General features: G+C 43.0%; 1 protein-coding gene across 10 annotated transcripts in view; it reads right to left on the bottom strand.

The window, feature by feature from the left end:
* ZNF148 (zinc finger protein 148) overlaps positions 1-20990 on the bottom strand; it is a 141495-nt gene extending 120505 nt beyond the window's left edge. For 4 of the 10 annotated variants that reach the window (XM_050781636.1, XM_050781643.1, XM_050781645.1 and 1 more), the window contains exon 1: positions 20737-20984. The gene's annotated coding sequence lies outside the window, so the exon portion shown is untranslated. Of the gene's footprint in view, positions 1-12046; positions 12161-18687; positions 18791-19862; positions 20404-20736 lie in introns of those variants that run through there. The other 6 variants (XM_050781641.1, XM_050781640.1, XM_050781638.1 and 3 more) reach the window with 6 other exon arrangements.
* Between the last annotated feature and the right edge of the window lie 559 nt (positions 20991-21549).

The raw sequence follows: 21549 nt of genomic DNA, 5'->3' as shown, positions 1-21549 counted from the left end.
CTGCTTAAGCAATCTGAAAATATTTCATCTAAATATCCAATTAATATTTCCCCAATTACATTTCACCTGAAGGTTTCAGTATCTTTTTCTAAAATTAACTAAGGGGCCTTGCTATAACACATTTACAATCAGCACAATAATTCACCACTTTAGTGATCCTCACACAACAGAACAAATGTGTCAAGTTCAAGATATCCTAAGATGTTTCAGTAATTCTGGTTGAGTTTGCATTCAAAATTTTGCCTAAGCTAACTAACTTTAACTGTTTTGTTTTAAAAAGTGTATGTAGTCTTTTTAAATTTTTCAGACATTTTCTTAAAAAGCAGCCACTGAAAAGTTTATAGTGGTAACAATACCATGCTGAAGAATTCAAAAATATGTGTGAATCTGAAAAAGTAATTCATTGAAAGAGAGTATTTCTCACAACGCGATTATTTAAAATTGTAATTTGATTAAATTTATCTGTATGAAGCAAAAGTGATGCCACACCCTTTCCCTCAGCAATGATTTAAACTAAGAAGTAGAAGTAAAAAGACACCTGAGCTCTGCATTATCTGTCCAACCTTGGGTAAGTCACTATCTCTCCAAAACTCAATTTCTTCATCTACACACTGAAGGAGTTACACTTGTTAACCTTCCAGCTCCACAATCCTGTGTTCTAATGTTCTAATATATACTTCATAACCTTTGACCCATGATCATTCTAATGACAACATTGGAAAAAGATTTATAATATACATGATATAGCAGTATCAATTACATTACAAATAACTTTCACAGGTTTAAACCATTTGGGAGAATGTTATTCTCAATACATCAGATCAGGGTTTTGTCAACATCAGCACTACTGACATTTTGCACTGGATAATTTCTTTATCATGGGGACTGTCACATGCATTGTAGGAGGTTTATCTACCCACTAGATGCCAGTGGAACCCCCCCAGCATGCTGAACAAAAATGTCCCCAGACATTCCACAAAATCACCTCTGGTTTGAGAACTATTGCATTCGATTAAAAATGTCCAGGGTTTTTTGGAGAAGGGAAAAAGGAAGAAGACTGTTTTTGTTTTGTAATATAGGAGGAAAGGCATAAGAAAGGATAGGAATGTTTTCCAGCAAAACAAAAGGTCAGGCTGGGCACAATGGCTCACACTTGTAATCCCAGCACTTTGGGAGGCCAAGGCAGGAGGATAGCTTGAGGCCAGGAGTTCGAGACCAGCCTGCTCAACACAGTGAGACCCCAGTCTCTAAAAAAAAAAATTGCAACTCACATACTAAAAAAAGGTACCCTCTTGTATGAGGCCTAGTGAAAACAATTACATATTATTGTGTGGCTAATGCAGTAACAATGAGAATAAAAGTATATAAGCTATGGGGAAATCCATAGGTATTCCATCCATGCCTTGTAGAGAATCCTCAATAAAGAGGTCCAAAGGTTTTTAACAGAGATTAACGACATTAACTTAATTCCTCTTAGCATTTCAGGGAGGCTAAAAGTGCTAAAGTTACTCCCTATTCTAACCACTGAGAACCCTCGCATGAAAAACATATCTTCCCCCAGTTAAATACCGTAAGCATCTACCTGTTGTAATAAAATGTAAATGTGGTATGAATCTCACTAGAAGTAACACTGTGGAATATCCTCCTCTGTTTTTAAAGAAAGGCCAAAAAAATCCAGTGGGGAGAAATTACATTTAAATGTTATAACAGAAAAGTAAACGTTCACACGTTCACTTTTTGGCTCAGCCATATTTTCCACCAAACAGACAAATACCCAGTTTCCTTAGTCTATTCTTGGATTGGTCACCAGACTGGGCATGAGAAACCCAGAGTCTATTCCCAGCTCTAAAACAGACTGGTAATCTCAAGCAAATTATTCAGTCAGGTTAAGGTTCTATACCTGTATCATGCTAACAATACTGAAAATCTGCCCAGAAACAAGCACAGAGAAACCCAGGACTCGCTCCTGCACCCAAAGGACAACTGCAAACATATTTTTAGATTTATTAAATCTAAAAATCTGAATAGGATTTTATTTATAGCAACATTTTAACATCCTTGAAATTTCCAAACTGAGTGGTGCCTTTACCACTGCCCTCTATAAAATTAAGAAACGCTCTTTTTTAATCACACCATGCCTAATTTTGCAAAATTCTTCATGTAAACTCAACAAATCACAATTATTATGTAAAACAAAAAGCTGTTTTGAATTCAAGCTGTTGGAAAGAGCTTCAACTTTTGCATTTCCAACTCTAGCTTTCAGTCTACTGCACAAGTAGTTCTTTCCTGGCATCATAAAAGGTGTTTCACAAAGTCTGGAGAGCAAAAGTTTGCCCCCCAGCCCAATTCTGGAAAGGCCTTAGGATTGCTCTTATCACTAGACAGGGAGGGGTTTTAAATATAAGGATACAGGTGTACATTTTTTGCTCTTAATACCCAGTAAAAAGCTGTCTAGTAAAGCAAGTTACCTGCTGAACTTTTCACAGACATGAAACTGTAAACACAATGCAGTTCAACAGAAGATTTATAAAAGAGGAGTAAGAGGAAAACCGGGTGTCCATTATCAGCCTTCGGCTGCCCCCCCTCGTCCCCACTATCTGGCGTACACTTGTTAGTGGCTGCAGAGAAGCCACTCACAGTTTCCCATCCCGCTGAGGGAAGGAGCCCTGACTGCGCCAGCGGGGCAGACCCAGAAGGCGCGGTGTCTGGGAGGTCTGGCCGCCGCAGACGTCCCCGTCCCCGCCCCCGCCGAGGCCCCAAGTGCGCCACCTTCTCCGCGCCCCTCCGCCTCCTCTCTGCAGATGGGCGCACGCGCACAAATACACGCACGCATGCACGTACACACAAAAGGAAGTCATGGAAGGTGCTGCTCCATGCACACGGGCACACTCGCGCAGGGCACACTCGCGCGGGACACACAAACACACCCCAAAAGGACGCGTGCAGGGTTCGCCAGACGGGGGGCAAAGCCCGTCCTTCCCGCCCCAGGGCCTGCTCACTTCAGGGAGCGCCCACTCGCCCATCCACGGGCCCAGAGCGCACAGACCCAGCTGGGCGGCAGCCCACCCGCCACCACGCAGCTCCACGCCGCTGCTCCACAGCAGCCAAGCGCACAGCCAGCACAGTCCCTCCCGCGAAGCTGGCCCAATAGGGCCCGAGTTGCAAAAGCCCAGGGAATATCAGGGCTCCCTACTTCCAAGTTTCTTTAATAAAAATATTACATTTAATGATGCTTGTCAATATCCTCACCCCTACAAACCATGGCCTGTTTAAATCCCTTTCCTTAAAGAACCAGTTATCAATAGTATCCAACAAAGCACCACAGAACACAGCTTTGTATTATCACACAGCCTGACAGTAAGAAATCTTTCAGTAGACTCTGCCTTAATCCTTCCTCTTACTCTCTAACTTTTCCACACCGTAATTTATTCATTTTAGTTTTTCCTTGCCTTGCTGTTTTGTATTGTTCCCAAAAGAAATCTTCTGTAAACCATCTTTCCATTTTACTTTTCTAATACTTGTAGTAACAAGCTTCATAAATCAACAAGCGCGGGAACTCACGCCTGTAATCCCAGGACTTTGGGAGGCTGAGGTGAGTGGATCACTTGAAGTCAGGAGTTCGAGACCAGCCTATCCAAAATGATGAAACCTCATCTTTACTACAAATACAAAAAATTAGCCGGGTGTGGTGGTGGGTACCTGTAATACCAGTTATTCAGGAGGCTGAGGCAGGAGAATCACTTGAACCCAAAAGGCAAAGGTTGCAGTGAGGCATGATCTCCTCACTGCACTCCACTCTGGGCAACAGAGCAAGATGCCATCTCAAAAAAGAAAAAGAAAAAGAAAAGCTTCATAAATCACTTCCATTATATCTCCCACTTAGCTATTCAAAATCTCTCCACAACTTTTATAATTTTTATCAGCTCCTACCAAATCGATTCATAAATAACTTTCTCAAACACTGCATTTTTATTGTCTGTTCTCATTTCTTCGAAGCTAACACTCTCCAACTTACACAAATTTGCCCCAAACTACCATCAAAGTTTGTGCATCTATTCCAGAAGCCCCCACAGTTACAGAAAAATCTATTTCCTAGGCCTGTCCCCAAAACCTTGAAAACGATCTTTCCAAATATTCTGTAACAATTCATTTAAATCATTCATAACTCAAAACTAGTTGGACTAGTAGTCCCACTTCCCTTAAGACTAATTATATAATCTAATCAAATAAATTCTAATATTATATGTATCTACATATACAGGTGTGTACATATGACAAGCACACATATACAGGGGCCTGCAGAACACCAAGCGTGCACTTCATTCTAATCTCTTGGATACTGGCTCTTCTCAATTTTACAGGGAAACTTCTCCATGCCACCCCAGATGTTCAAAGGTCAAACCCCTGTATTGTGAAGACATTTATCTATGTTGAATTAATATAGTTATCATTTAAAACACACTTCTCTCCATGTCTACTATAATCCTTCCCATCACCTTCTTTAAGATACTCATCATTTGCCTAACCCACACAATCCACCCAAATATTCAGAATATGCTCTCCCTCAACAAGGTCCACTATGAGGCATGTCCTAAAAACAACTCTAGACTGAATGAGGCAGGGCTGCTACATGATGGTACAGCCAAGTTTCATGAGTTGAGCAAAGTGAGAACCCTGGGCCCTCTTCAGGCCTTCAACACTCTGAGTCTCCAGAGATCTTTCATTATTATATTTGGTGGCTAAATAGATGTAGAAGTTAAGGCAGGAAGAAAGTGATGAAAGCCCAGGGCTAAATCCTGGAACTAATCCTGAAGCAAAGCTACACTAGGATGGAACACCAATACTACATATTTTGTGCCTTGTCATATTTTTCTTACTGCCATTTCATGTTTCTACATTAAACATGCGCTCTCTCTCTCTGAACCATGAACATCAAAAACTCTGATAGGGGCCATGCACAGTGGCTTATGTCTATAATCCTAGCACTTCAGGATTATTAAAGTTATTATAGACAAAAAAGAAAGTAGAGTCCACTTTAGTTCCCTCAGGACATCTCATTCTTACCATGTGCCCCATTCTTCCACATTTTACCCGAATCTCTATACCTATGCAAGTTTTTGCCAACAGAAAACATGACGTGGATTTGAAGCACACAAATAGAGATCTCAAGGTCTCTATCATTGACAATATTTTTTTAAAAGCTGGCATGACATACTGCCACCTTTTTATCATGGGTGGCATAGACTGTTCTTATTTGCACAGAGAAAGAATAGGTTCCTGACATCAGTTATTTCCTGCTCACTTCAGGGAGCGCCCACCTGCCTGCCCTGCCATGGGCCAAGAGCACACGGACCCAGGCGGGCGGCAGCCCACCCGCCACCACGCAGCTCCACGCCGCTGCTCCACCAGCTGCTGAATGCACCGCCAGCACAGTCCCGCTCGTGCAGCTGGCACAATTGGACCTGGGCTGCAAAAGCCCAGGGAATATGAGGGTTCCCTACTTCCCAGTTTAATAAAAATATTACACTTAATGATGCTTGTCAATATCCTCACCCCTACAAACCATGGCCTGTTTAAACCCCTTTCCATATGTTCTCTCCATATTTTCTCTGCTGCAAGCTACTCCCTCCTCTCTTATGCCTACAACTTCAACCTTCTCATTCATTTCCAGTCCATCTATTTACTAGATCCTATCAGCTTGTCCATGTTCTACTGTCACCCAACAATAGAACATCTTTTGTCTTTTACCTTCATCTTTTCTCTTTTTTTAGAAAGGGTCTCACTCTGTTGCCCAGACTGAGTGCAGTGTTTCAATCATGGCTCATTGAAGCCTTGACTTTCAGGGCTCAAGTGATTCTCGCACCTCAGCCTCCTGAGTAACTGCAACTACAGGTGTGCACCACCATACCCAGCTAATTTTTTATTTTTATGTAGAGACAGGGTTTCCCTATGTTGCCCAGGCTGGTCTCGAACTCCTGAGTTCAAGTGATCTTCCTGCTCCTGCCTCCCAAATCGCTGGGATTACAGGTGTGAGCCATCACATTCGGCTTACTTTATCTTTAATACACCTCCACCTCATCTTTTGTTTCCAATGTCTCATTTCTAACCCACAAATATCTTTCAGCTAAATTCATATAAGTATATTACAAATGAATGGTTATGATTTTGCAAGTATTATTTATTTTATAAACAAATTGTTGGGAGGCCAAGGAGGGAAGATCACTTGAGACCAGAAGTTTAAGACCAGCCTGGGCAACACAGGAAGACCACATCTCTTTAAAAAAAATAAATAAATAAAAATTTAAAAATTAAGAAAAAAAAAAAAATATATATATATATATAAAAGAAAAGTCGGATATGGTGGTACACATACGTAATCCCAACTACTCAGGAGGCTGAGGCAGGAGAATTGCTTCAGCCCAGGAGGCAAGGCTGCAGTGAGCCATGACTGGACCACTGCACTCTAGCCTGGGTAACAGAGAAGACCCTGTCTCAAAAAGAAAAAAAAAAAAAAAAGAGAACTGGTAAATGTAACAAATCTAGCTATTTTTCTCAATTCTCATGGCTCAACGATTCCAATCACTATCAACTCTTGTCCAATTATTGTGACCATCTGTCTCATCTTACCTGGCTTTTTCTGGACAATCTGCTTCTCTCATGACTAGCTATATCATTCTCCTACTCCTTCAGCTTGATAAAAAATGACTTGCTGCTTCTTGCTCCCCAGGGCCACTCCCTGTTATCCTATCACTAAAAAATCGCTTGGGAGTCACATTACTCACTAAAACCATTCCTTCTGAAACATCTACCAACTTCCAGAATATCCTCCTATTTTCCCTACCCAATGACTTCAATTCTACTTGGTCCCAAATTCAGACATTATTCTCAATGATTTCAACAAAGATGCTGAAGAACTTTCTACACCCTGACCTTCAAAAACTCCTAAAACCTTCATCTGCACTTCAGCTAGCCACAAAGAAACTGAAAACAGAGTCATCAATTGAAAAGTGCTAGGCCAGGTGTGGTGGCCTGTAATCCCAACACTTTGGGAGGCCAAAGCAGGTGGATCACTTGAGGTCAGGAGTTCAACACCAGCCTGGGCAACATGGTGAAACCCTGTCTCCATTAAAAATACAGAAAATTAGCCGGACATGGTGGCTCATGCCTGTAATCCCAGCTACTAGGGAGGCTGAGGCAGGAGAATCACTTGAACCCGGGAGGCAGATGCTGCAGTGAGCTGATGCCGCTGTACTGCAGCCTGGGTGACAGAGTGAGACCCTGTCTGAAAGAAAAAAAAATTTGCAATCCACTAGGATTATAACTTCAGAGACCACTCCCCTTTTCTTTATCCACAACCACTTTATATTCTAGTTGTAGACCTGCTCTTTACCTCCACTTGGCTGTATTGTCTCCCTATATAACTTAAACCTGTCCAACAGTCATTTTAACACTGTCCTCTCCAGAATATCATGACCTTCCATTATTCTCACTATGCATCTCCCCAGTGATAGACAATCCTCGCCATCTGTTTCCTCCACACCCACGCACTGGGTGTTAAGCACCACCAGAAAGCTATGAAATCTTCCACAACACATTTATTCTAAATACAACTCTCCATCTCATTGACTAATCCAAATCATTTTCATATTTAAATCCCTAATCCCATCAAATACTCAAACCCTTCTATAAAACTCCCTCAAATCACACCTTCTCCACCTGTAATCAAATCCTCTTCACAGTTTCTAAAATGTTATATCTCCACCCATCTGTTACTTCTTGCCTCCAGTTTTAGAATAAGAGTTGTTGTTCTTCCTTCTCAAACTAAACTTCTTTATTCAATTCCTGTATTTATTGCTTCCATATTCTTCCAACCCACTCAGTAAATCCCCATGCACTCTGGTCTCTGAACTGCTCTTTTTGAGACGGGCTCTCACTCTGTCACCCAGGCTGGAGTGCAGTGGTGCGATACCAGCTCACTGCAACCTCCACCTCCCAGGCTCAAGTGATCCTCCCACCTCAGCCCCCCAAGTAGCTGGGACTACAAGCGCAAGCCACCACACCCAGCAAAGTTTATTATGTTTTGTAGAGACGAGGTTTCATCATGTTGCCCAGGATGGTCTCAAACTCCTGAGCTCAAGCAATATGCCCACCTCAGCCTCCCAAAGTGCTGAAATAACAGGTATGAGCCACTATGCTCAGGCAGTCCTTACCCTCTTTTTGGCAATGACACTTGAGCTATCCACCTTGCTTTATGTCACTGTAGCGCATGATTCTACTCTGATGTCTCTGGTTGTTTCTTCTATCTGAAATCACTGCTGCTCTTCCTAGTCCAAATTGTGGATATCTTCCCAAGTTCTGACCTGGAGCCCCCTATAATTCTTAGCTACTAAGGGTCTCATCCCTCACCACTGTTTCTACATTTTCATTCTTCATATGGCTATCTTCCCCCAGCTACCCAAAATAATCTTTAAACCATCACCCTCTCCTACAATCCAATTTACTCCCGAGGAATTAGAATACATAATAATTTCTTTTTAACTAGAATTGGAATATATAATGATTTCTTTTTAACTAGATTCTTCAACTATTACTTCAATTAACACTTCAATTATCAGTCCAAATAATTTCATAACCGTCAGTGCCCTAACTCAATCCAGAATTAGTAGCTGCAATTATCAACTCTATGTATGTATTCCCAACTCTATATTGGACTTCTTTTCTTAGCTCCAATCCAGTACTGATGCCTCATACACAGGTCAATGTGTCTTAAAACCCCAAAACAGTTCTGCTAAGTGATCTAATAATTTCTACTAATGGCACCATCAATCTCAGTCACCCAGATTAAAAGCCCTAGAACTTTTCTTCAGTTTTCTTTTTTCTCTGCTGTTTCCCAAAAGCCTATCTGCCATCAAACCTTCCCATTCTTTCTTTGAGGTATTTCTTATATCTATCCCTCTCCTTTTATTCCCACTATGACGGCCCAACTTACATCCTCAATACTTCACTTTGGGTTTTGTTTTTGTTTTTGTTTTTGTTTTGAGACAGGGTCTCCTTCTGTCACCCAGGCTGGAGTGTAGATTTCGGCTTACTGAAACCTCTGCCTCCTGGGTTCAAGCGATTCTCCTGCCTCAGCCTCCCATGCAGCTGGAACTACAGGTATGTAACACCACGCCCGGCTAATTTTTTTTTATCTTTGTAGAGATAAGGTTTCGCCATGTTGCCCAGGTTGGTCTCAAACTCCTGAGCTCAAGCAATCTGCCCTCCTCAGCCTCCCAAAATGCTGAGATTACAGGCGTGAGCCACTGTGTCCAGCCTACTTCACACTTTTTCCTAACTTTGTCTCCCAGCCACCAGGTTCTCTTCATTACAAAAAAAGAAAGGTCACTAGATTAGTGTTCTTAAATATTCTCTTACTTACCCATTCAAAAATCAACAACAGTTCTCCACTGCATACTGACTTAAGTTAAAACTCCTCAGACTTCAGCCGGGAATGGTAGCTCATGCCTGTAATCCCAGCATTCTGTGAGACCGAGGTGGGCAGACCACTTGAGGTGAGGAGTTTGAGACCAGCCTGGTCAATACGGCAAAACCCTGTCTCTACTAAAAATGCAAACATTAGCTGGGCGTGGGGTCACGTGCCTGTAATCCTGGCTACTCAGGAGGCTGAGGCAGCAGAATTGCTTGAACCCAGAAGGCGGAGGTTGCAGTGAGCAGACATCGCACCACTCCAGCCTGGGTGACAGAGTGAGACTCTGCCTCCAAAAAAAAAAAAAAATCCTCAGACTTCAAAAAACTTGAAACCATCCAATAATCATGGAATAGATAAATCTACTGTGGTATATTCATATGATGGAATATCACACAGCAATGAAAAAGAATAAACAACTGCCTAACATAACATGGATAAAACTCACAGACATGCTCCTTGAGAAAAAGAAACTAGACACAGAAATTGGGTTCCACTTATACAAAATTCAAAAACACACAACACTACTCTGGTATGACAAAAGTCAGAATAATAGTTATTTTTGGTTGGATGAGATATCAGCTTGGAAATGGCACATGAGGCATCCTTCTGGAAGTTGGAAATGTCCTGTATATTGAACTGGGTGGTGGCTACATAAATTTATACCTAAGTACCCTTAAGATTGGAGCACTTTACTGTATGTATCTCAATAAATTTTCAAAATCCAAGTTAGCCTGAATTTTGAGATAGTCTGCCTACTTTCCAGTTTTATTTCCCTCCATTCCTCAACATGAATCCTAAATTATAGCTAATCTAGACCACCAACCCCTAAACATACCCTGAACTCTGCTCACTGTCACTCATATCACTCCTTCTTCTAGGAAGGCCAACCCTCACCATTTTGCCTATTATCTTATTTATCCCTCAAGGTCTAAGTTATACCACTAATTTCTCCACAAAGCCAACCCTGAACAAACCTGCCATAGTACTTGTGTCATAGACGGATGTGTATATTTTGTCCCTGGATAAATTCCTGAAGCACACAGACTGTGTCATATATAAACATGTATCCTTCACACTCCCTACCATAGAACCTTGCACACAGTAAATATAAAAATATTCCCTGAATGAATTAATTCTGGCAGTCCATCAAAGTATCCTTCAGTCTTACCCTCCTTCTCATATCCACCCATCACTGCTTCTACTCACAATTCATCCCATAGTTCACATATTTAGTTTCTGTCATTCAACAAATAATTGAGCACCTACTACATGAAAGAAACTGAAACTATACTCTAATGTACTCCACTAAACTACCCAAAAATATAACCCAATTTCAGCTGCTGCCATTTGAATATCTCTACAACTCTAAATTTCCAGTCAGCCAGGCATGGTGGCTCACACCTGTAATTCCAACACTTCGGAAAGCCAAGGGAGGGGATCACTGGAGCCCAAGAATTTGAGATCAGCCCAGGCAACATGGTGAGACCACATCTCTACAAAAAATATTAAAAATTAGCCAGGCGTGGTGGCACATGCCTGTGGTCCCAGGTACTCAGAAGGCTGAGGCAAGAGGATCACTTGAGCCCATGAGGTAGAGGCTGCAGTGAGCTGCCGTGTTCACATAACTGCACTCCAGCCTGGGCAACAGATCAAGAGCCTGATGTTCGTTCATTCATTAATAATAAATAAATAAATAGTGCATTTCTAGTCATCTTCCCCTCTTCCCTACCTCCAATTGCATTCCACTCCCATATTCTAATCTTACTGCTATCAAACTAATTCAAGCCCTTCTTAATTTCTCCAGTAGCCACCTAACTGGGCTTTTTTTTCCTAACTGGTCTTTTCACATACAATCTTACTCTACCACCACATTACCCACAATCTATCCAGTAAGGTATAGCTACAGCCAGGTGAAGCTATCTAATATACAGTCCTTGGCTCAATTCTCTACTCAGAAAAGTTCAACAGTTATACACTAATGATGTATGCTAACATACTTTAATCCTATGTTAACATACTTTAATTCTCACATCCTCACCATAACCCTTGCCAGGAAAGTATGATTATCAATTTGATGAGAAAATGGAAACTCAGAAAGGAAATAATTCTCCATAATCATACAGTGGGTAAACAGAAGAGCCTAGACTAAACCCCAGCTTCTGTCTGCTTACCAAGCACAACACTACATCATATCAAATACAAACTACTTAGCTTAGCTTTCAAGGCCATCCATTTTCAACCCACCCCCAACTGACTCTCCTACCTTGTATTATACCTTATTCATGAACTCTATGTGTTCCAAACTATAGATTGTGATCAATTATTTTGTCAGTCATGAAATCAGTTTAATGAGGAACAATCAGCTTTTTTTTTCTTCCCCCTTGGCCAGCTTTTTTTCTTTTTAGTCAAACAAAATAGACAACATCCAACTGCATCTACCATTGTAAAGACAGTTACTGTATTATGAAACTTTTTGTTTTACCCACACAAAAACATTCACACATGCATATATTAGATGGAAATGTTACATGTATTTCTTACTACAGGTCATAGTTTAAAAATTTAAACCTAACTTACCATTCCCCACATCTCCTGGGCTTCTCACCTCCACAGCTTTGCTTATGCTAATCTCTCAGGCAGGAATGCTCTCTTTCAGTAATCTTTGCAAATCAAAATCCTATCAATCCAAAACTTAAAAAAAAAAAAAAAAGAATCCTATCAATCCCTTCAAAGACTAGCTAAAATTCCACTTTTATGCCATTAAAATGATGTCTCAGGTTTTCTCCTAATCAAATGCATTTTCTGTCTTTTAAATTCAGTAATATTTGGTATATTTGTGACTCATAGATATATTTGTGATTACAGTACAGGTATTTGTGCACAAGCCCAGCTGCCCTACCAGAATATAAATCCCAAAGGATTTATTCCTGACAGCAAAGCATTATATGCTTTTGCATATAACAAATGTGCATTATCTATTAAAGAAAACTCATTCCATTATTTTCTGAAACCCCCAGTTACAAATCAACATAATTTAATAGATTCTACTATATTCCAACCTTCTGTTGACTCTTATCCTTTAAATAGCCTTACTATCTTCCTCCTCAGAACAGCCTTCTCAAATAATCCTCTTTACCTTCCATCTTCTCATGCTTTCCTCCAAACATAGCTTGTCATATTTCAGTAATCTTTTCCTTCCTTCAGAATCACCCTTTCTATCAGATACCACTTTTCCTTCCCCATCTGCTCATCTTCTACCTTATTCCTAGTTCTCTAACATCCATACACATTGATCTATATTCTTTAAACAGATTTTTCTTTTCTTCACCATCTCTTTAACCAGACTTCTTGAATTATCTCAATTCACTGCTAGTGCGTATAGTCTGGCAGCCCCATTAAGTCCTTTGTAGAAAAAGGCAGGTTATGAATAAATGAAAAAGAAACATAAAACATATAGACAATTCAGATCTAAATTATTTCAAATATCTCATTCATTCATTCATTCATTCATTCATTCATTCAACAAGCTTGTGTCTACTGGACACATGCTCTCAGTTCTGTCTATTCTATTCCGTAATTCAGAAAGCAGCTTTCAGAAAAGCATGCAGGAAAATGCCAGGATAACAGGGCCAAGTTGACTCATGCTCTTCTCTCATGAAGGCCAAGTAATTTGTGGTGTACAGGCTCATAAAAGAACAACTAAAAGTTACACTATACAAAGATCGAAAACAGACCCCACAGTTGTTTCAGGGGGCTCAACATCTACCAAACAAATGTGAATCTGAAAGGAACAAACCAGTAGGAGTAGCTAAAATGAAACAGGCAGAAAGCATTCAGACAAAAATAGATCCAGACTCTAGGTTCACTTTAGGGCTGCAAGAGAAATTTGGAGTCATTTAGTTCCTCTCTGAGATCCCTAAGGAATCTTTTCAAATATCAAGCTAAAGTATGGTTCACTTAAATCATTTCACCAAACCTTAGCCAATGTTCATTTCTCCCTTCCCTGAACTCCTACAGCACTTACTGTCTGTAAAACTCATTTGTGAACTTAAACTATCTTGCTCAAGGTAATAAAATTATTAACAAATATCCTCAGAATTTATTTCATCTGAGAAAAATTAATTTTTAAAAAAGAATTTATTTACATATTCAAATCAGTATGGTCCTCTTTAAAATAAGTTACTTTGGAAGGCTACCACTTACTCATTTATTCACTCCATCCACCCAACCAGCTGATGCACTCAACCAACATTTATGTAGTGCCTAACTAACTACATGTGAAGCTATCACCCCTGTTCAAAATATTCCCAACTTCCTCCTTGGGAGTGTTTTCAAAATCAGCTAATAAGTCAACCAAGAAAATTATTCCCATTTCTGTGATTAACTGAATTTAAGGCAAAACTATTCTTTATTCACTCTATTTGAAATTGACTAACCTTCAGCATTTCTAAAAATCAAAATTTCAAAGTAAAAAGTTCCGTCATCAATGAGACCATTCGGAATAAGATTATACCATGTATTATTTAAAAGTGTGCCCCTTGGCCTGGGGCGGCAACTCATGCCTGAAATCGCAGCACTTTGAGAGGCCAAGGTGGGTGGATCACTTGAGGCCAGGAGTTGGACACCAGTCTGGTCAACATGGTGAAATCCCATCTCTACTAAAAAATACAAAAAATTGCCAGGAGTGGTAGTGCATGCCTGTAGTCCCAGCTACTCGGAGACTGAGGCAGGAGAATCACTTGAACCTGGAAGGCAGAGCTTGCAGTGAGCCAAGATGGCGCCACTGCACTCCAGCCTGGGTGACAGAAAGGCTCCGTCTCAAAAAACAAACAAACAACAAAAGTGTGCCTCTTGGGCTGGGTGCAGTGCCTCACACCTGTAATCCCAGTGCTTTGGGAGGCTAAGGCGGGTGGATCACCTGAGGCCAGGAGTTCAAGACCAGCCTGGCCAACATGGTGAAACCGTGTCTCTACTAAAAATACAAAAATTAGCCAGGAGTGGTGGTGTGTGCCTCTAGTCCCAACTAGTTGGTAGGCTGAGGCACGAGAACCAGTTGAACTCAGGAGGTGGAGGTTGCAGTGAGCCAAGATCGCGCCACTGGACTCCAGCCTGAGTAATAGTGAGATCCTGCCTCAAAAAAAAAAAAAAAAAAAAAAGCCATAGAAGCCTGGAAACATTTTAGTGTCATTTTAACAGATTTCCAGATCTCCCACACTAAAACTCTCCAGAAGACAAAGAATATTGCAATCTCAGGAAAAAAAAAAAAAAAAAGGTGTGCCTCTCAGAGGGATTATGACCTCCTAGTGGACAGGGACCATGTTTCTCTTACCTTTATAGACCCCTTCCCCCAACAGCACACAATAGGTACTCAATAAATAGGGAAATTGTATAGAATTGTACTCAGAAGTTAATTCAGGAAAGGCGTTCTAAAAACATTCTGAACACTGCTACTGAAAATGACCACCAAAATATAAAAATTCTTATCCAGAGATATAATTTTGAAATTTGTTTTTAAAAATCAACTTTCTGAAATCTTGTACCATTACTGAATTATTTCACAACTGTCTTTCTCTCTCAAAAGAATGTAAATACTACTTTGGGAGGCTAAGGTAGGATGATCACCTGAGGTCAGGAGTTCAAGACCAGCCTGGCCAACATGGTGAAATCCCACCTCTACCAAAAATACAAAAATTAGCCAGGCATGGTGGCACGCTCCTGTAATCTCGGCTACTTGGGAGGCTGAGGCAGGAGAATTGTTTGAACCTAGGAGGCAGAGGCTGCAGTGAGCTGAGATCACACCACTGCTCCCCAGGCTGGGCGACAGAGCAAGACCCCATCTCAAAAACAAAAAAATTGTGAATACTATAACTTCCTTGAGAGAAGAAGCTTATGTTATTTTTACTCTCCTAAAAAAGAATTAAATCAGACAGTCCTAAAACAGTCATTTATGTCTGAGGTATAAAAAAGTCTAAATTATACCAGCACCCTGCTACAGACCAGATTTTACTCCAGATTAAACTAGCCTCAAATTTAGAAGAGACCCCCCAGTCCCACCTCTTCGAAGTTGTTACAGAACTGTTGCAATTCCATTCTAATCCATTCCATCTTCTTCCCTTAAATCTAAAGGTCCTCTCCAGTCAGATATCCCTTTTGTCCTGTACGCTGTCAAACACACACACACACAATTTTGTCTACAATACCCGCGCAGTACTCAGCAATTTCATACAATCCCACTATTATCGCTAACAGTGAACACTACTTTCTATCAGTCATTCAACAGGTATTTATTAAGCACTTAAGAATCAACCTGCTGTGAGTTTCCCTAGAGACTATAGGAAGTCTCTGCTCTAGAACAGGTTACAATGTACCATTTGCAAAACAAAGAGAATAACTGTCACAAACACAAAATTTAGCAATACATAAACTACTTGTGAATACTGTTGCCACTGAAAGTAAGGAAAACTCTCAAGAGGTGCCATTACTTAGACTCCCAAAAAGAAGTGGAACAATATTTATTCTCCGAATATCCACCACAGTGATTTGCACCTCATACACAAATTTCAAAAACACGAATAATTTATGACTCTATCCTAACATATGAGATCGAGCCCAGTATAGTTTTTTCCTACCACATTCCCAACATATTAGTGACTTAAACATGCTAATTTCCTTAAAATTGACAAAAATTTTAGTCTCATCACCATAAGGTAAACCTCCTTCACATTAACTATATCCAAATCCCCTTAAAATTCTTTACCTTTTCTTCAGCCTCCTCAAAATGTATCACCATCTCCATCAAACCCTGTTCCTCTTCCTCATCCTCCTCTTACCACATTTCCCCATCTCTCCCTACCACATCCCCCAAAAAATACATGTCCATGCCAATCCATCCCCCGCTAAAAATAAAAACGTAAGAATTGTGGCCGGGCACTGTGGCTCACGCCTGTAATCCTGGCACTTTGGGAGGCTGAGGCAAGCAGATCGCTTGAGCCCAAGAATCAACCTGCTGTGAGTTTCCCTAGAGACTAGAGGAAGTCTCTGCTCTAGAGCTCAAGACCAGTCTGGGCAACACGACGAAACCCCGTCTCTATAAAAAATACAAAAAAATTAGCCGAGAGTGGAGGCACACACCTGTATTCCCAGCTACTTGTGGGGCTGAGGTAAGAGGATTGCTTGAGCCCAGGTGGAGGCTGCAGTGAGCTGAGATCACGCCACTGCACTTCAACCTGGGTGACAAAGTGAGACCCTGTCTCAAAAAAAAAAAAAGGGGGGGGGCAGGGCGAAGTGGTTCATGCCTGTAATCCCAACATTTTGGGAGGCCAAGGCAGGCAGATTATGAGGTCAGGAGATCAAGACCATCTAAGGTGAAACCCTGTCTCTACTAAAAAGACAAAAAATTAGCCAGGTGTGGTGATGGGCACCTGTAGTCCCAGCTATTCAGGAGGCTGAGGCAGGAGAATTGCTTGAACCCAGGAGGCGGAGGTTGCAGTGAGCCGAGATTGCACCACTGCACTCCAGCCTGAGTGACAGCAAGACTCTCTCTCAAAAAAAAAATGCCATAGAAGCCTAGAAATAACATTCAAGGGTCATTTTAATGCATTTCCAGATTTCCCACACTAAAACTCTCCAGAAGACTGTCAATACTGCAATCTGCTAATTCCAAGATGAACAACTATCATTGTCAAGCAACTCCTCTTCATCTCTAACAAGCAAATCTTATGCTGCAAAGATGGTTCCTACAACATGGTCTTTCTCATAGGTCCATCCAAACTTCCCTTTATCATCTCATCCAGCATTTTTAGTATAATTGTCAATGTTCCTTCTACTTCAGGAGAGCCGTATCTAGGCTAAATCCCTATAATATAATGGGGAAGTCAAGAGATACAGCCTAAGATTGTTGGACTCTAAAATCAAGGTTTAAGCATATTATTTAAAAATATAAACACATCGAATAAAGTAACTAAAATAACTATCAAAGGTCAGAAAGGAGGAGAAAGGGGATAATGTCAATGACACATTTGTAGACATCTTCTGATTCCCTGATAATGTCATTTTGATAAATCAAGAAATATTATATGCCTATTACTTGGAGACATGGAAAAAAGCATGGTAAGAAATACAAATTAATGCTTAGAAGTAGTGGCCTCAGTAAAGTGGAACTGCAATAGACAGGTGAGACAGGGGCTGTTTTTCATTATAAGTTCCCTCAGAACAATTTGATAATAAAAGGGTAGAGGCTGGGCACGGTGGCTCACGCCTGTAATCCCAGCACTTTGGGAGGCCGAAGCAAGTGGATCACCTGAGGTCAGGAGTTCGAGACCAGCCTCACCAACATGGAGAAACTCCATCTCTATTAAAAATACAAAATTAGCCAGGGGTGGTGACAGGCACCTTTAGTCCCAGCTACTTGGGAGGTTGAGGCAGAAGAATGCTTGAACCCGGGAGGTGGAGGTTGCAGTGAGCCGAGATCACGCCACTGTACTCCAGTCTAGGCAACAAGAGTGAAACTCCGTCTCAAAAAATACAAATAATTTTTTTAAAAATTTTAAAGGGTAAAAGACAATAATGACATATTTAAGGGCATTCTGCTTACAAAAATTAAAAGAACAGATAATATACAGTGCTGGTGAGAGAAAAGGGAAGGAAGACTAGCCCTCTCATGCCATGATGACAATACAATTGAGTACAGCATACTATGTTTAAAAAAAACAAAAAAAGCCCTAGAAAGGCATGGTGGGTCACACCTGTAATCCCAGCACTTTGAGAGGCCAAGGTGGGAGGAACACTTGAGGCCAAGAGTTCGACATCAGCCTGGCCAACATGGCGAAACCCCATCTCTACTAAAAATACAAAAATTAGCTGGACATGGTGATGCATGCCTGTAATCCCAGCTACTCGGGAGGCTGAGGCAGGGGAATCGCTTTAATCCAAGAAGCAGAAGTTGCAGTGAGCTGAGATCACGCCACTGCACCCCAGCCTGGGTGACAGAGCGAGACTCAGGGGTTGGGGGGGGGGTAGGGGGGCAAGTCCTTTAAAAGAATGAGTAGCCAAGCCACTGTGTCACACCTGTAACCAGAGCACCTTGGGAGACCTAGACAAAAGGACTGCTTGAGGCCCGGAGTTGGAGCCTAGCCCGGGCAACATAGGGGGACCTCATCTCTACAAAAGAACTAAACAATTATCGGGGCATGGTGATGCATGCCTATAGTTCTACCTACTCAAGAGGCTGAGGTAGGAAGATCCCTTGAGCCCAGGAGGTCAAGGCTGCAGTGAGGTATGATCCAAGCCACCGCACTCCAGCTTAGGGGACAAAGTGAAACCCTGTCTCAAAAAAAAAAAAAAAAGAAAAAAAGAATGAGTAAATCTGGCCGGGCGCGGTGGCTCACGCCTGTAATCCCAGCATTTTGGGAGGCCAAGGCGGGCGGATCACCTGAGGTCAGGAGTTTGAGACCCTCACCATGTTGGCCAGGCTGGTCTCAAACTCCTGACCTCAGGTGATCCACTCGCCTCGGCCTCCCAAAGTGCTGGGATTACAGGCGTGAGCCACTGCGCCCGGCCGTATATATAGTTTTTTCTTAATAAAAGGTGAATAATACTCAGGTAGTTTTTAAGAGTATGGTTCTAGCCCAGAGTTCCCGCTTGGAAATCTGGGCTAGTGTGAGCTCAGCAAATCCAGAGACAGCTTGGTTCATTTCCTGATATAGAGATGCTAATCCTCCCTCCAACCTGGCTCTAGAGTCATCCAGTCTCCTAGGTTCCCCTAGACCTTATGATAACTAGTCCTGACCTCCTTGCAACCTAAAACCAAAACAGATATTCTAGATCCTCCATTCTGCAGGCCCACACTTTGCTGGCTGATATGTTTTCTTCAATACCACTATGCCTCAATGAGAGTATTCTCTTCACTGGAGAACTCCCTCACAGTTCACATCAGGAACTGTGAATGGCAGAAGATCTCCCACCAGCCACAGATTTATGGAACCAATCCAGCCAACTAAACTAATTTGAGCTACAAATGAAGTATCCAAAGAAGAGCCACCAAGCATGTGTATGTATTCCCCCCACCATTAATTATAATCTTGTGTACTGCAATCCAGGCTGAATAGCACCAATTTTCCTGGACCAGATAAACTGGGCAGTGAAGAAAACCACCAAGTCAATTAATTTTAATTGCCAGGATAGTATTTACCCAACCTCCGTTAAGTGTTAATACTTCAAATTTTCTAAAATCGAAGCTCCATGGCCTAAGGAATCCCCACAGGCCCGGCCCTTTCTCAAGGTCTGCTTCAGAGGTTCTCATATTCAATGGTGCACGTCTAAAATGTCACAGACCAAACTACAGACTAAAATCTAATTCTCAGTGACCCCAACCACAGCCCAGACCCACACTTACCAGATGTCATCTACTGAAGAGCCCACACAGGTTCGGAACTAGGCCATCCCGGCCCATCTGGAATAACTCTTCAGTCCTTAGGCCAATATTTATTAATTATACTACATCTGTCTATTCTATTATGCATTCCCTGCATCTTCTCTACTATTTAGCACTCCCTCTTGCTTCAAACGCGATCCTTTCTATTCACTGGAACTCCTATCTCCTTCTTTCCTTCCCTGAGAAACGCTTCAGTTATTTCCATAATGAAATACCTAACGTATCTGCACAATGAACACCCCCCAGAATCCTCAAGACTCCTCCACAGCCACCTCCCTGCATTCCTCCACCTCTCCGGCATCTTTCCTCCGGCCCCTCTCCCTGTTCGCACTCCCACTACGTTTCCTGCAAGCATTCCCTTTTCTCCAACCCCTGCCCTTCCCTTCTCCCAAAGAGCACACGCCGGCAGCAACAGTGACTGAGGCCTGCGGTGCATAAAGCACTGCACCAGGCACGGTGGACAGAGCCCTGGTGTCTCCCCAGCCTTTTCACACCCACACCCAGCACCCTCTGTCCTCCCCGTGCAAACATCCCACCTCCTCCCCTACCTCTGACACCCGCCTCCAGCCTCGGAGGCCGCCTTCTCGCCTCTGCCACCCCCGTCATTATCCCTCCTCAACCCCCCAACCCACCCTCCGCGCCCTGCTTCCTCACGTCCCCCGGCCAGCCCCAGCGTTTCCCTCGGCCTCGGCCGGCCCCCTGGCCACCCCCAGCCTCGCCACGGCTCGCTCCCCCCGGGGTCAGGCCGTTACCGCCGCGCGCTCCCCCCGCGCGCCGCCCCCTCCCCCTCCCCCGCCCTCCCCCGGGCCCGGGCCTGCCAGGCCGAGCGCTTTACCGCGGGCGGGCGCCGAGTCGCGCGGTCACCGACTGCAGGCGGCGGCAGCTCCAACCTTTCTAGGGGCCTTGAGAGGAGGGGAAGGGGGGAGGGGGGAGAACTTTTGCTGTGGCAGCTTCGGCAACAGCTCCCACCCCTGCGCCTTTCTCCTCTTCCTCCCCCTCCTCCTCCTCCTCCTCTTCCTCCTTCTCTTCCTCCTCCCAGAGCAGTAGAGACGCAGACATGCCGCAGCTAGAGCGCCGCCGCGGTCGCCGCCACTGCCGGCCCGGTGCATTGTGGGAAGCCCCGCACACGGGAAGCGCTCCGCGGCGCCCGCCCTCGTCTGGCGCAGAGACCTGGCTGGGAAGACACAGCGTGGCTTCGATTCCGGCGCCTGCGTGTCACCAGCCCAGGGTGGCCGTGGAAGCTGGACCCGAGCTGCAGGCCCACCAGGCTGGGCCCGGGAAGAAAGCGGTTTGAAAAAGATCGGAACTGAGGAACTGTCTTAGAGCGGGGGACTCCCTGCTCCTTCAGCCTTAACCAATGCCCAGCGTTCAGAGAAGTGGAGGACTCGGGGATTCGGGAGCTTTTCAGGCCTGGGGAAATGGAAGGGTCGGGGACCTAGATGAAAGGTTATTTGCCAGAAATATCTTGGCTTTTTCACTTATTCTCTCTTAACTAGTCCTCCGCCGCCACCTCCAGTGGTTGGCCTCTACCACCTTCAAATGCCACCTTTTCCGGCAGACGTAGCCCTGCGTCCTTGAAACTGGCAAACCCTATTAGTGTCCGCAAGCTAAGATGCAGGGTGTGGGCATAGAGACGGATCAAGAGATC

Source organism: Macaca thibetana, chromosome 2 (genome assembly GCF_024542745.1).
Source record: "Macaca thibetana thibetana isolate TM-01 chromosome 2, ASM2454274v1, whole genome shotgun sequence".
NCBI lineage: Eukaryota > Metazoa > Chordata > Mammalia > Primates > Cercopithecidae > Macaca > Macaca thibetana.
This window is presented reverse-complemented; position numbering and strand designations above follow the sequence as displayed.